The following is an 11,169-nucleotide window of genomic DNA, read 5'->3' as shown; positions in this document are numbered from 1 at the left end:
AGAAAAGGGAAAAAGTTTGAGTGGGTTTTTTGGATGATATATAAAAATTAAAAAAGTGTCAATATCTGAAGAAATATTAGATTGGTATTTTATAGTTAGAGAGAATGGGGCAAAATCGGAGAGATTTGAAAGCAATGTTCAATGCTAAGAACGAAAGGATCCAATTGGAAAGGCTTTTATATCCATATTTGATCCTGAGAAAGAAAATCCTCTCCTGTTTAATAGAAAGGAAGGAATTTAATTTCCCATAAATAAGGGAAAAGATGATCATTGGAGAATTTCTGTAGTTGATAATGAGAGAGGAAGGCTTTAAGATTTGAGGATGTCTTAAATACTACTGGATAATTAAGCAGAAAGGGCCAGATTTGTAAAGATTTTTGGGCACTTACAGATAGGGGACTAGTGACTTTGAAAAGTGTCCAGTGTCCAGATCCACAAAAGTTTTGGTCTCCCAATCGCCACTGAAATCAATGGATGGTAGGAGCCTAAATACCTTTGCAGATCTGGGTCTATGTGCTTAAGTCCATTTATTAAATGGGAATTAGGTGTTCAGGCTCTTTTAAAAACCCTTCTAGGCACCGATCTGACTTTTCAGACATAAGACCTCAAACATCTGGTCCAGAATGATTTTCTTCCCCTTGTCTAGATGATGCTTTAACAAGAAAATGGAAGAAGGGCTGGTCCCTCTTTCCTTCTAAATGATCCAGGGCTGAACTAAAGTTCTCTTAGATTCCCCCCCCCCACCCCCTTCTGGCTTTTGTACTTGAATATGGAGAAAGACATTGCCTCCGTCTGGGGGCTCATTTCTCATTCCATTTTCAGCTATAGCCACTTCCTCTTTTGGAGGGAAACCATTGGGCTACTTCTACACTGGCATGATTTTCCGAAAATGCTTTTAACAGAAAAGTTTTCCGTTAAAAGCATTTTCGGAAAAATTGCGTCTAGATTGGCAGGATGCTTTTCCGCAAAAGCACTTTTTGCGGAAAAGCGTCCGTGGCCAATCTAGATGCGGTTTTCCGCAAAAAAGCCCTGATCACCGTTTTCGCAATCAGGGCTTTTTTGCGGAAAACACTACTGTGCTGTCTACACTGGCCCTTTTGCGCAAAAGTCTTTCGGAAAAAGACTTTTGCCGAAAGGGGAGCAGCATAGTATTTCCGGAAAAGCACTGATGATTTTACATGAGATCGTTAGTGCTTTTCCAGAAATTCAAGCGGCCAGTGTAGACAGCTGGCAAGTTTTTCTGCAAAATCATCTGATTTTGTGGAAAAACTTGCCAGTCTAGACACAGCCTTGGGGTGAGCGGATGAGGAAAGGCAAAGGAAGCCATTAACTCTTCACTGGCAAATTTCTCCTCAGATTTGACTTGTCCCCAATTCTCAGATCTGGCTCTCCCACCCTCTCTGGCTATGTCTACATTGCCATTTTTTGCGGTAGAAGATATGCAAATCGCATTCTCATTTGTATATCTTCTGCTGATCCTCTTTGCAGGAGAGGTTTTGCCACTAAAAGCCCCATGTGGACGGGAACATTTGTCGGCTCGTGGGCGTGGTAGACTGGGCAGCAGGGCAGGCTGGTGAGTGGGGCCCTCACTAGCCAGAGCTCAGTCACAGTCTGTGCAAAAATATCAGCCGGCTTGTTTTATTTAGGGTCCACATTTTGGACAGAGCAGGCTACTGAGCATCTCACAGGTTCTATGGGAACCCACTCAGGCTCCGCTGTGGCTGGGGTGTTCCATGCTGGGCTCCAACCTGCCATGGCCACAGGAGGGGTCCAAACCCAGCCCCAATCTCTTGTGGCCAGAAGCCCCCCGCCCCCAACTTTGCTGCAGCTCGAACACAGCCATGACTGGGGTGCCCCTCCCCCAGCTACATCTCTGCTGCAGGTGGGGTATCCCAGCCCAAACCCAGCTGAAGTGCCCAGACCTGTGGGGTGGCTGGTGGTGCCACAAACCTCCATCCCTGGTTCCTGACCTGCTGTGGCTCAGACCAACTGCAACCAGGGCCCCCCTCCCTGACCTGAACCTAGCCCAAGACTAGACCTGCCAGGGCTGGGGCGCCCCATCCAGTTTGAACCCAGCCATGGACAGTCTTGCCAGACCTGCCATGCTGCCCCCCTTCCTACCAGTGAGGTACCCCCCTCCCCAGCCCACAACCAGATCTGCTGCAGCACCCTTTGCCTGGCCTGTACCTGGCTCCTGCCCAGAGATGCTGGGACGGGGACAGGCCTAGCCTGTGGCCACAGTGAGCAGCCCTTGTGGCTCCCGACTCCCACTGGCAGTTTACACTAATTCGCAGTCAGGGGGTCCACAGACACAAAAGGATTTAGACTGAGACAAGAGATAGGAACCAACCCCCTTGAGTTCTTTCAGTGACACTGTGTGTGCAGAGGAGCCTCGGCGTGGCTGTGTCTCGACGGGTATCTAACCACCTGGCTGGGACCATCTGAGCTACACAGGCTCCCAGGGTTAAGGTCACAGCAGCTGGTGATGAGGCCTGGAAATGGCAGCAGCCCCTCAATCAGCAACAAGCCATGAGGGGCAGGGTGTTTTCATGGGCAGGCCAGCTTTGGGACTCTGCAGTCCAAGGGCCCAGCCCCACCCTTTCAACACACCCAGCTCAGAGCTGGAGGGAATATTTTTAGGTTTAAACTTTTTGAAACTTTGGAGCCAGAAGGGAAAGTAACAACCCAACCTATCCCCCACCCCATTCCAGCAGCCTCAGGGTGCATCTACATGGCAGGGTTTTTCTGGAAAAACAACACTTACGTCCACACTGCAGTTGTGTTCTTGTGACAGGTAATCAAAAGAACAGAGGGTTTTTTCTGGCAGCAGTAAACCTCATTCTAAAGGAAGACGCCTTTTTCAGAAAAAGACGTGTGTGGACAAGAAAGATGGATTTTTTTTTGAAAGAAGAGGCATCCAGGAAAAAGCACAGATGCCCTGGTGGCCACCCCGTCCACAGTAATCCCAAATGAAATGCTACAGAGTGTCCAATCAGTGTGGATGCTCTCTGTCGAAAAATCAGATGGTTGTTTTGATGCACTTTGGCCATGTGGATGCTCTCTTTTGAAGAACACATTTGCTGCCTTAAGTCTAGATCAGTGTTTCTTAAACTTTTTAAGACCGAGAAACATCAAACAATACATTTTCTTTATGAGGAACACCAAGATCTGCAGGGAAATATGCAAATGAGATTGTGGCTCATGCAAATGAATCCCTCATTAGTATATTTTTTGCAGAGAAAACTGGTAGTGTAGACATGGCCACAGTGTATGTGTCTGTCTAGATGCTCACTGCTTCTCTAGTATATTCTCAATTAACACAGTATGTTGCCTTTTCCCCTGAAAAAGATCCCGTGTCCTTCTTATAAGCATAACTAGCTTCATCTGCTGACACCCCCACTCCCTCTGTGCTGTTGGTTTATATTGTAGGAACAGGTCAATCCCACTTCTCTAGCCACGTGTTTCTGCACCTTTCGTCCTTTGCTAGACGCCCCTCAGATCCCTTGGTAGCTGCCTCGTCCCTAAGCTGGGCAGCCTGATGCTCTTAGTTGCTCCTCCACTGGACCCATTGCCTGGGCTTTGTCATCTCTGGCCCCTGGCTCTGAATGTTTTCCAGTTCCTCCAGGGCCCTTCACTCTAAGTCACCAGCCTCTAGATCCTGAAGAACCCATGCTCAGAGGGTCACTAATATGGTCCTTCCTGATCGAGGGATACATGTCCAGCCCTGGATTGGGATTCAACAGACCTGGGTCTACCACTTTCCAGTGGGGTGACTTTGGGCAAGACACTGTCCCTTTCTGTGCCTCAGTTTCCCCATCTGCCGAATGGGGATAATGAACCTTCTTTCCTTTGGAAAGTAGGTTGAGTGCTGCTGATGAGACAAGCTAGAGGCGCTTTGCCAATGTATCAACTGTCGTTAATGTGGGGGAAGGAAAAAACTATCAGGGAGTCGGTCCCACCCGTGTGAAAGAGTTTCTAGCAGGACCTGATTCCAGCTAAGGACCAACATTAAAGTCTAGGAAGAGAAGGGTCCTTTATAGTGTCCATGCTAGTGCTTACACCAGTCCTGTTAACAATTCCCCCCTCCCCCAGTTACAGTGGCCTAATGTCTGAGGTGCTGAGGGAGGGGCAACCTTTATTGACCCACGAATGGGCTTGTCTGGCCTTACACTCTGCTAAGGACCGACAAGTTGGGTGGGGCCGAGGGAGCAGCCCCTGGGGCATCAGTGGCCAGCCGGCTCGGCCCCAGACCCAGCTGCCATTCAGTGGGGCTCCAGGGGAACCCCTCAAACACCCAGAGGGGCCGGCCAGGGCCAGGTCATCAGCCTTGCAGGGGAGGGGTAGGTGGAGCACTGACATCACAAAGGCCTGTGGCAGGACCTCAGCCTATTGGGGGACAGGGATGACCTCACAGAGAGACTCTGACAACAGCCAATCAGGACAGAGGCGCAAGGCCGGGGCAAGCTCAGAGATTCCCGCGGTTTGGCAGCAACGCGGCCCCTTCCCAGGGTCTCTGCGGGGACCAGATGGAGAATTGGAACCGAGGGGCGGGGGCAGGAGGAGCCTCATCGGCGTTTTCTACTTCCCTGCGGCCGGCAGTGCTGGACCCGGTGAGACGGTCAGAGCCTCAGAGAGGTATGGAGCCTGCTCAGTTTGGTTCCCCTTTGCCCCCTCCCCTCCCTCTGTCTCGCCTTCTCTGCATCTTCCCCCCTTTCCCTGCTCCACCAAGCAGGGTGGGTGGGTGTTGGGGCGGTCGGAGGCCTCACTCAGAGCTGAGCTGGCAGAGCGCTGGGAGCTGGAGGTGACCTGGCCCGTCCTTTCGGACATCTATTGAGCCCTCTCCCCTCCTCCTGCTGCCTCCGAGCTTCCAGTCCCGCTGCGGATTGGTCGAGTGGGTGGTTATTGACAGGGGAGACTCGCGGCCTTTTGTTCTCTTTAAAACTGCTCTCGGTGAGTCGTTATTAATAGTTCCCAGCCATGCTGGAAGGGCCTAATACGTGGGGCTCTGCAGGGGTCTGTTCTGGGACGGTTCTCTTCAATCTCCATCAGTGATTTAGATATTGGCATGGAGAGGGCGCTTATTAAGTTTGCAGATGATACGAAGCTGGGCGGGGTGGCAAGTGCTTTGGAGGAAGGGTCAGAATTCAAAGTGATCTGGACAAACTGGAAAAATTATCTGAGGTAAATAGGATGAAGTTTAATAAAGACAAATGCAAAGTGCTCCACTTCGGAAGGGACAATCCACGTCACACACACAGAATGGGAAGTGACTGTCTAGGAAGGAGTCCTGCAGAAAGGGATCTAGGGGTCAGAGTGGATCAAAAGCTAAATAGGAGTCAAAAGTGTGACACTTGCAAAAAAAAAGCAACTATGATTCTGGGAGGCACTAACAGGAGTGTGGTGAGCAAGACAGGAGAAGTCGTTCTTCCGCTCTACTCTGCGCTGCTTAGGCCTCACTTGGAGTCGTGTCTCCAATTCTGGGCACCATGTTTCAGGAATGAATTGGAGAAATTGGAGAAGGCCTGGAGAAGAGCAACAAAAATGTGGAACAGTTTAGAAAACATGAGAGTGAAAGAACTGGGCTTGTTTAGTCTGGAAAGGAGAAGACTGAGAGGGGACATGAGAGCGGTTTTCACGTACCCAAAAGGGTGTCACAAGGAGGAGGGAGACAAACTGTTCTCCTTGGCCTCTGAGGACAGGACAAGGAGCAATGGGCTGAAACTGCAGCAAGGGAGGTTTAGGTTGGACATTTGGAAAATGCTTCTGCCTGTTGGGAAAACTTCCTGTCAGTGTTGTGAAACACTGGAACAAATTGCCTGGGGAGGTTGCGGAATCTCCATCACTGGGGATATTTCAGAGCAGGTTGCACAGACACCTGTCAGGGATGATCTAGACGGAGCTGGGTCCTGCCGTGAGGGCAGGGAACTGGACCTGATGGCTTCTCAATGTCCCTTCCCATTCTACTGTTCTGTGATTCACAGAGCAGACGGATCAGTCCCAGACCAGCAGGGCTTGCGGGGGAGGTGTGTGTGTGTCGGCAGGAGGGGGAGTGATCAAGCTGTTTCTCTACCTACCTATCTCTGGGCAGTTCCCGAGTCTCTCTAAGGGCCAGGGCTGCTCACACACTTGCTGGCGGTGCCCATGAGCAGTGGTTGGGCTGTGGCTGGTTGTACAGCTCTGGGCTCTGATTGTCCAAGTGTCCCAAGGTGCTGGCTGGGGGCAGGACACCAGCCGTGTGGGGGGAGGGGACGGTGATGCCACAAAGGCCTGGGGGGAAAGGAGCTGGGGGGAGGCTGAGTTCATGGAGATTCCCTGACATCAGCTGCAAGGCAGGGCAGCCTCAGAAATATCCCCCCCTCCCCAGCCCTTTCTGGCTGTGTGGGAGCCCCCCAAAGAGGCGGGGCTGGAATCGCTCTGAGACCGACCCCTCGGGGGTGACCTGGGCCAACCCTTGGGACGTCCCCTGAGACCTCTCGGCCGCCCCCTCTCCCAGTCTCACTGCTGATTGGCTGAGCAGGGGGCCATGGCGAGGGAGGTTTCCCAGCTGTGACCCCGGCTCCTCTTCCTTTGCAGGCTCCGCACGGCGGGGTCTGGCCTCGGGCCGGCCCTGCGGGGGGACCTGCGGGCAGAGCCCCACACGGGCGCGCAGACAGCGGGGAGGTGAGCATGGGCGAGCAGGGGGAGGCTGTTTTCCTTTAGCACTGGGGGGGTGGGGGTGGGAAAGGGGAGACTGGGGACCCTTGGTCAGGGCTGTGTTGGGCCCTTCCCCCCCAGGGTCAGGGCTGGGAGTGGCTTGCCGGGGATGGGGATGGGGGCTCGTTGGCACAGCCTGGGCACGGGTCGTGGGGAGGGAGGCGCCTGGCCCAGGGGGGTTGGGAGCAGAACACTGATGGGCCCCGGCTCCTCCCTTCCATCCCAGCTCAGCACAACCCCCAGTAGGGAGCTCGGAGCCCAGCTGGGACGGTCCCTTGGGTGCCGAGCCAAGGACACCGGCCGGCCGGCCAGGGAGGGGGCTGACCCCTCTGCCCACTGCTGCTGGGCCAGAGGTGAGGGACCCCGCTGGGCAATGGGCTGCTAGAGCAGACACCGGCAGATGCCAGGCCAGGGACCCTGTGGAAATGACCCCGCCCAGGCTCCCACCGGCAATGGGAGTAGGGTTACCAGGTGAGTAAAAAAAATATTGGACACGCTTGATCTCAGATGAGGGTGGAGGGCCGGGCCGGGAGGGAGGCAGGGCTGGCCGGGGGAGGGAGGGGGGTTGGGGCGGCCAGTGGGAAGCAGGCCTGATGGGGGGAGAGGGGAACAGGTCAGGGACAGCGGGACTGGACGGGGGCCCAGCCGGAAAACCAGAATGTCCCGACATTGCTCATGCCCGGTGAGTTCTGACTGTTCTCACCGGGCAGAGGGCACAAAAACTGGACTGTCTGGTCGGACACTGGACACCTGGGACCCTGAATGGGAGCCCTGGGGCAGCCGGATGCTGTGGGGGAACAGCTGGCATGGGGGGGGGGGAGGCGGTAGCAGCTCCTGCAGTGATAGGCCAGAGGGGTCTGGCCCTGGGGGCCCTAGAGAGGCGCCGCCCAGAGCCAAGCCCCCACTGCCCCCTGGGTCCCAGGCCCCACATATGACAGGCCCTTGCTGTCTTGGGACAGGAGGAGCCCGGCCACGGGGATGCACCAGCTCCCCCACCCCCAGCTTGGCTCCAGGGCCGGTGTTGCCTGCGGGGAAGGAGCTGCCAGCGGGAGTAGGAGCATCAGTCGGAGCTTTTCCTGCTCACGCCGGTACTGGAGCCACGGACCCGACCCGGCCCTGGACCGGGCACCAGGGGAGAAGGAGGAGCTGCCCCTCCCCCCCGCAGGGGATAGAACCTCCCCTCCCCCATCTCCTGTCCCTGGACAGGGACCTGCACAGCCCAGTGAGTCAGGGCCAGCTTATGGACTGTAGCCATTGGGCTGCACAGCCCTGACTAAAGGGGCAAGGTACCGACACTGGCCATTGGGCCACACTGGTTGGACTAAAGGGGCAAGAAACTGACCTTAGCCATTGGGCCACACTGCCCTTCGAAAAGGGGCAATTACTGACACTGGCCATTGGGCCACACTGCCCTTAGAAAAGGGGCAATGTACTGACACTGGCCATTGGGCCATACTGCCCTTAGAAAAGGGGCAATTACTGACACTGGCCATTGGGCCACACTGCCCTTAGAAAAGGGGCAATGTACTGACACTGGCCATTGGGCCACACTGCCCTTAGAAAAGGGGCAATTACTGACACTGGCCATTGGGCCACACTGCCCTTAGAAAAGGGGCAATTACTGACACTGGCCATTGGGCCACACTGCCCTTAGAAAAGGGGCAAGGTACTGACACTGGCCATTGGGCCACACTGCCCTTAGAAAAGGGGCAATTACTGACACTGGCCATTGGGCCACACTGCCCTTAGAAAAGGGGCAATGTACTGACTCTGGCCATTGGGCCATACTGCCCTTAGAAAAGGGGCAATGTACTGACTCTGGCCATTGGGCCACACTGCCCTTAGAAAAGGGGCAAGGTACTGACTCTGGCCATTGGGCCATACTGCCTTTAGAAAAGGGGCAATGTACTGACTCTGGCCATTGGGCCACACTGCCCTTAGAAAAGGGGCAATTACTGACACTGGCCATTGGGCCACACTGCCCTTAGAAAAGGGGCAATTACTGACACTGGCCATTGGGCCATACTGCCCTTAGAAAAGGGGCAAAGTTCTGACTCTGGCCATTGGGCAAAACTGCCCTTAGAAAAGGGGAAATTACTGACTCTGGCCATTGGGCCACACTGCCCTTAGAAAAGGGGCAATGTACTGACACTTGCCATTGGGCCACACTGCCCTTAGAAAAGGGGCAATTACTGACACTGGCCATTGGTCCACACTGCCCTTAGAAAAGGGGCAATGTACTGACACTGGCCATTGGTCCAAATTGCCCTTAGAAAAGGGGCAATGTACTGACTCTGGCCATTGGGCCACACTGCCCTTAGAAAAGGGGCAAAGTTCTGACTCTGGCCATTGGGCCAAACTGCCCTGAGAAAAGGGGCCAGTACAGACTCCACCCACTAGGCTGCTCTGCCCTAAGGCAAGCTCTCCCAGAGGGAAGCTGGGAGCCTGCAGGCTTTGTGGCGGGAGAAGCTGCCGTCCCCTCGGAACCAGGCGCGGGCTGGACCCAGCGACCCAACGGAGACGATTCCAGCCTAGAGACGGGGAGTGTCACGGTGCAGACTGAAGACTAAACAACCCGCCCAGTAACCAGGACCAGGCGAGGTCACAGACGGGACCAGGGCAGAGGAGGAGGAAACTGGCCAGCCAGGACAGAGAGGGACCTGCTGAACCTCGGGGACCTGCTGAACCTAGAACAGACGAAGGGGCCTCCCCGTCGCGCCGCTTCCCCCAGACCCGAGCTCGGGCTGCCGGTGCCCTTCAGCCAGGACGCCGGGCACAGAAGCCCCAGCAACTGCGGCGCCTCGCAGCCCTTCCCTGGGCGTCAGAGGCCTGGCCAGGCCCTTCCCAGGGAGACTCCCATCCAGTGCAGATCCCTACGGCGGGGGTGGGGAACCTCAGGCGAGGGGGCCGGATGCAGCCCCGGCTGGCGGGGATCCGGCCCCTGAAGGTCGGGGCTCCCCCCTGCACTGCGGGCCCACGCTGAGGAGGGGAGGGGGGCTGTTTCTCACTTGTGTGCAGCCCCCCATAGATTTCTCTGTGGGTCAGTGGCCCCGACCCAGCAAAGGTTCCCCAACCCTGCTCTGTGGGGGGTAAAGGTCCCTGGGAACCTGACTAGGGCCCCACCCATTTCACAGCCAGGAGACGTGCAACGGGGGGAGAGGAGGGGATGGAGGAATGGCGAGGGGAGTCTGAGCTCCCCACGTGGGGAGGGGTCTGGGGCGTCAGCTGCTCCCTGACCTGGCTGGGATGGGACAGGAATTGTCCTGCCCCAACACGGGCACTCGCAGAGGGGGCAGATCAGAGCCACCCTGAGGGGCAGGGAGAAGTGAGGGTGGAACGGCTCTAGCTCTGCCCCACAGGCTGCTGGGAAGTGAAATTGGCACTCTTGGGACGCTCCCACCCCCATTGCACACAATCCTAGTTTGGGCCAGGACCCAGCCGGTCAGAGAGCCGGGAAATTTCCCAGGGAAGCCCCCAGGAGTGTGCCAGGGAGCAGCGTGGACACGGTCTGGCTGTGAAATGGGCGAGGTTGCAGGGGGACGCGATGGGGCCCTAGTTCCGGCATATTCCCTGGAAGTTGTGGGAAAGGGTCTGCCAGAAACTCCTGGCCCTGTTGGTCTCCAGGGTCATTGGGGAATCCCCTAGTGCAGCCTTTCTCCAGCTGGGGCTCCCCACCCACAAGGGGGTCCCAGGGCCAGGGGAGGGGGCTCGTGAGCAGGGTCACTGGCCGCCTGGGTTTTCCCAGCCATGACCTTGTCTTCAGGCCACAAATCTTCCTCTGGGCAGATGTTTGGAAATATTAAAAACTGTCGGATTTCTCCCGGCTTTCCCAGCTGAGTGGCTGGAGAGCAGCGGCTACTGTCTGGCCATCCGGTTTGGGGGCAGCCCCATTGACAGCAGCAGCACAGGAGAAAGGGAGGCCTGGTCCGGTGTTGCCACCCTTCCTTCTGCACTGCTGCTGGCGGGGGGGCTGCCTTTCCATCTGGGTGGCTGCAGAGCAGCGGCCCCTGGCAGGTCACCAAGCTCAAAAGTCAGCGCCAGCACCAGCTGCAGCGCAGAGGGAAGGGGGCAGTGCTGCAGGGTGTGGGGCTGCCTTCTGAGCTGGGTGGCTGGAGAGCAGTGGCTGTTGGCCAGGGGCCCAGCTTAGACGACGGCGTCCCTGCCAGCAGCAGCACAGAAGCAGGGTGGCTCCGTGTGGTGTCACTCCTACTTCTGCACCACTGCTGGCGGTGGCCCTGTCCTCCGAGCTGGGCGCCCCAGGAGCAGCCACGACTCTCTGGTCACCCGCTCGGCCGTCAGTGCTGCCCCAAGAGCGGTGCAGCAGGAAGTGCAGGAGGGGCGGGATTGCAGCACTTCCTTCAGCACCGCGGTGGGTGTCAGCCCTGCCTCCCAAACCGGGTGACCAGAGAGTGGGTGCCACTGTCCAGGGGCTACCTCAGAGGGCAGCACCGATACCAGCAGCAGCACAAACTAGGG

Source organism: Pelodiscus sinensis, chromosome 19 (genome assembly GCF_052426305.1).
Source record: "Pelodiscus sinensis isolate ZL-2025 chromosome 19, ASM5242630v1, whole genome shotgun sequence".
Lineage (NCBI taxonomy): Eukaryota > Metazoa > Chordata > Testudines > Trionychidae > Pelodiscus > Pelodiscus sinensis.
The sequence above is the reverse complement of the archived record's forward strand: the minus strand, read 5'-3'. Positions refer to the sequence as shown.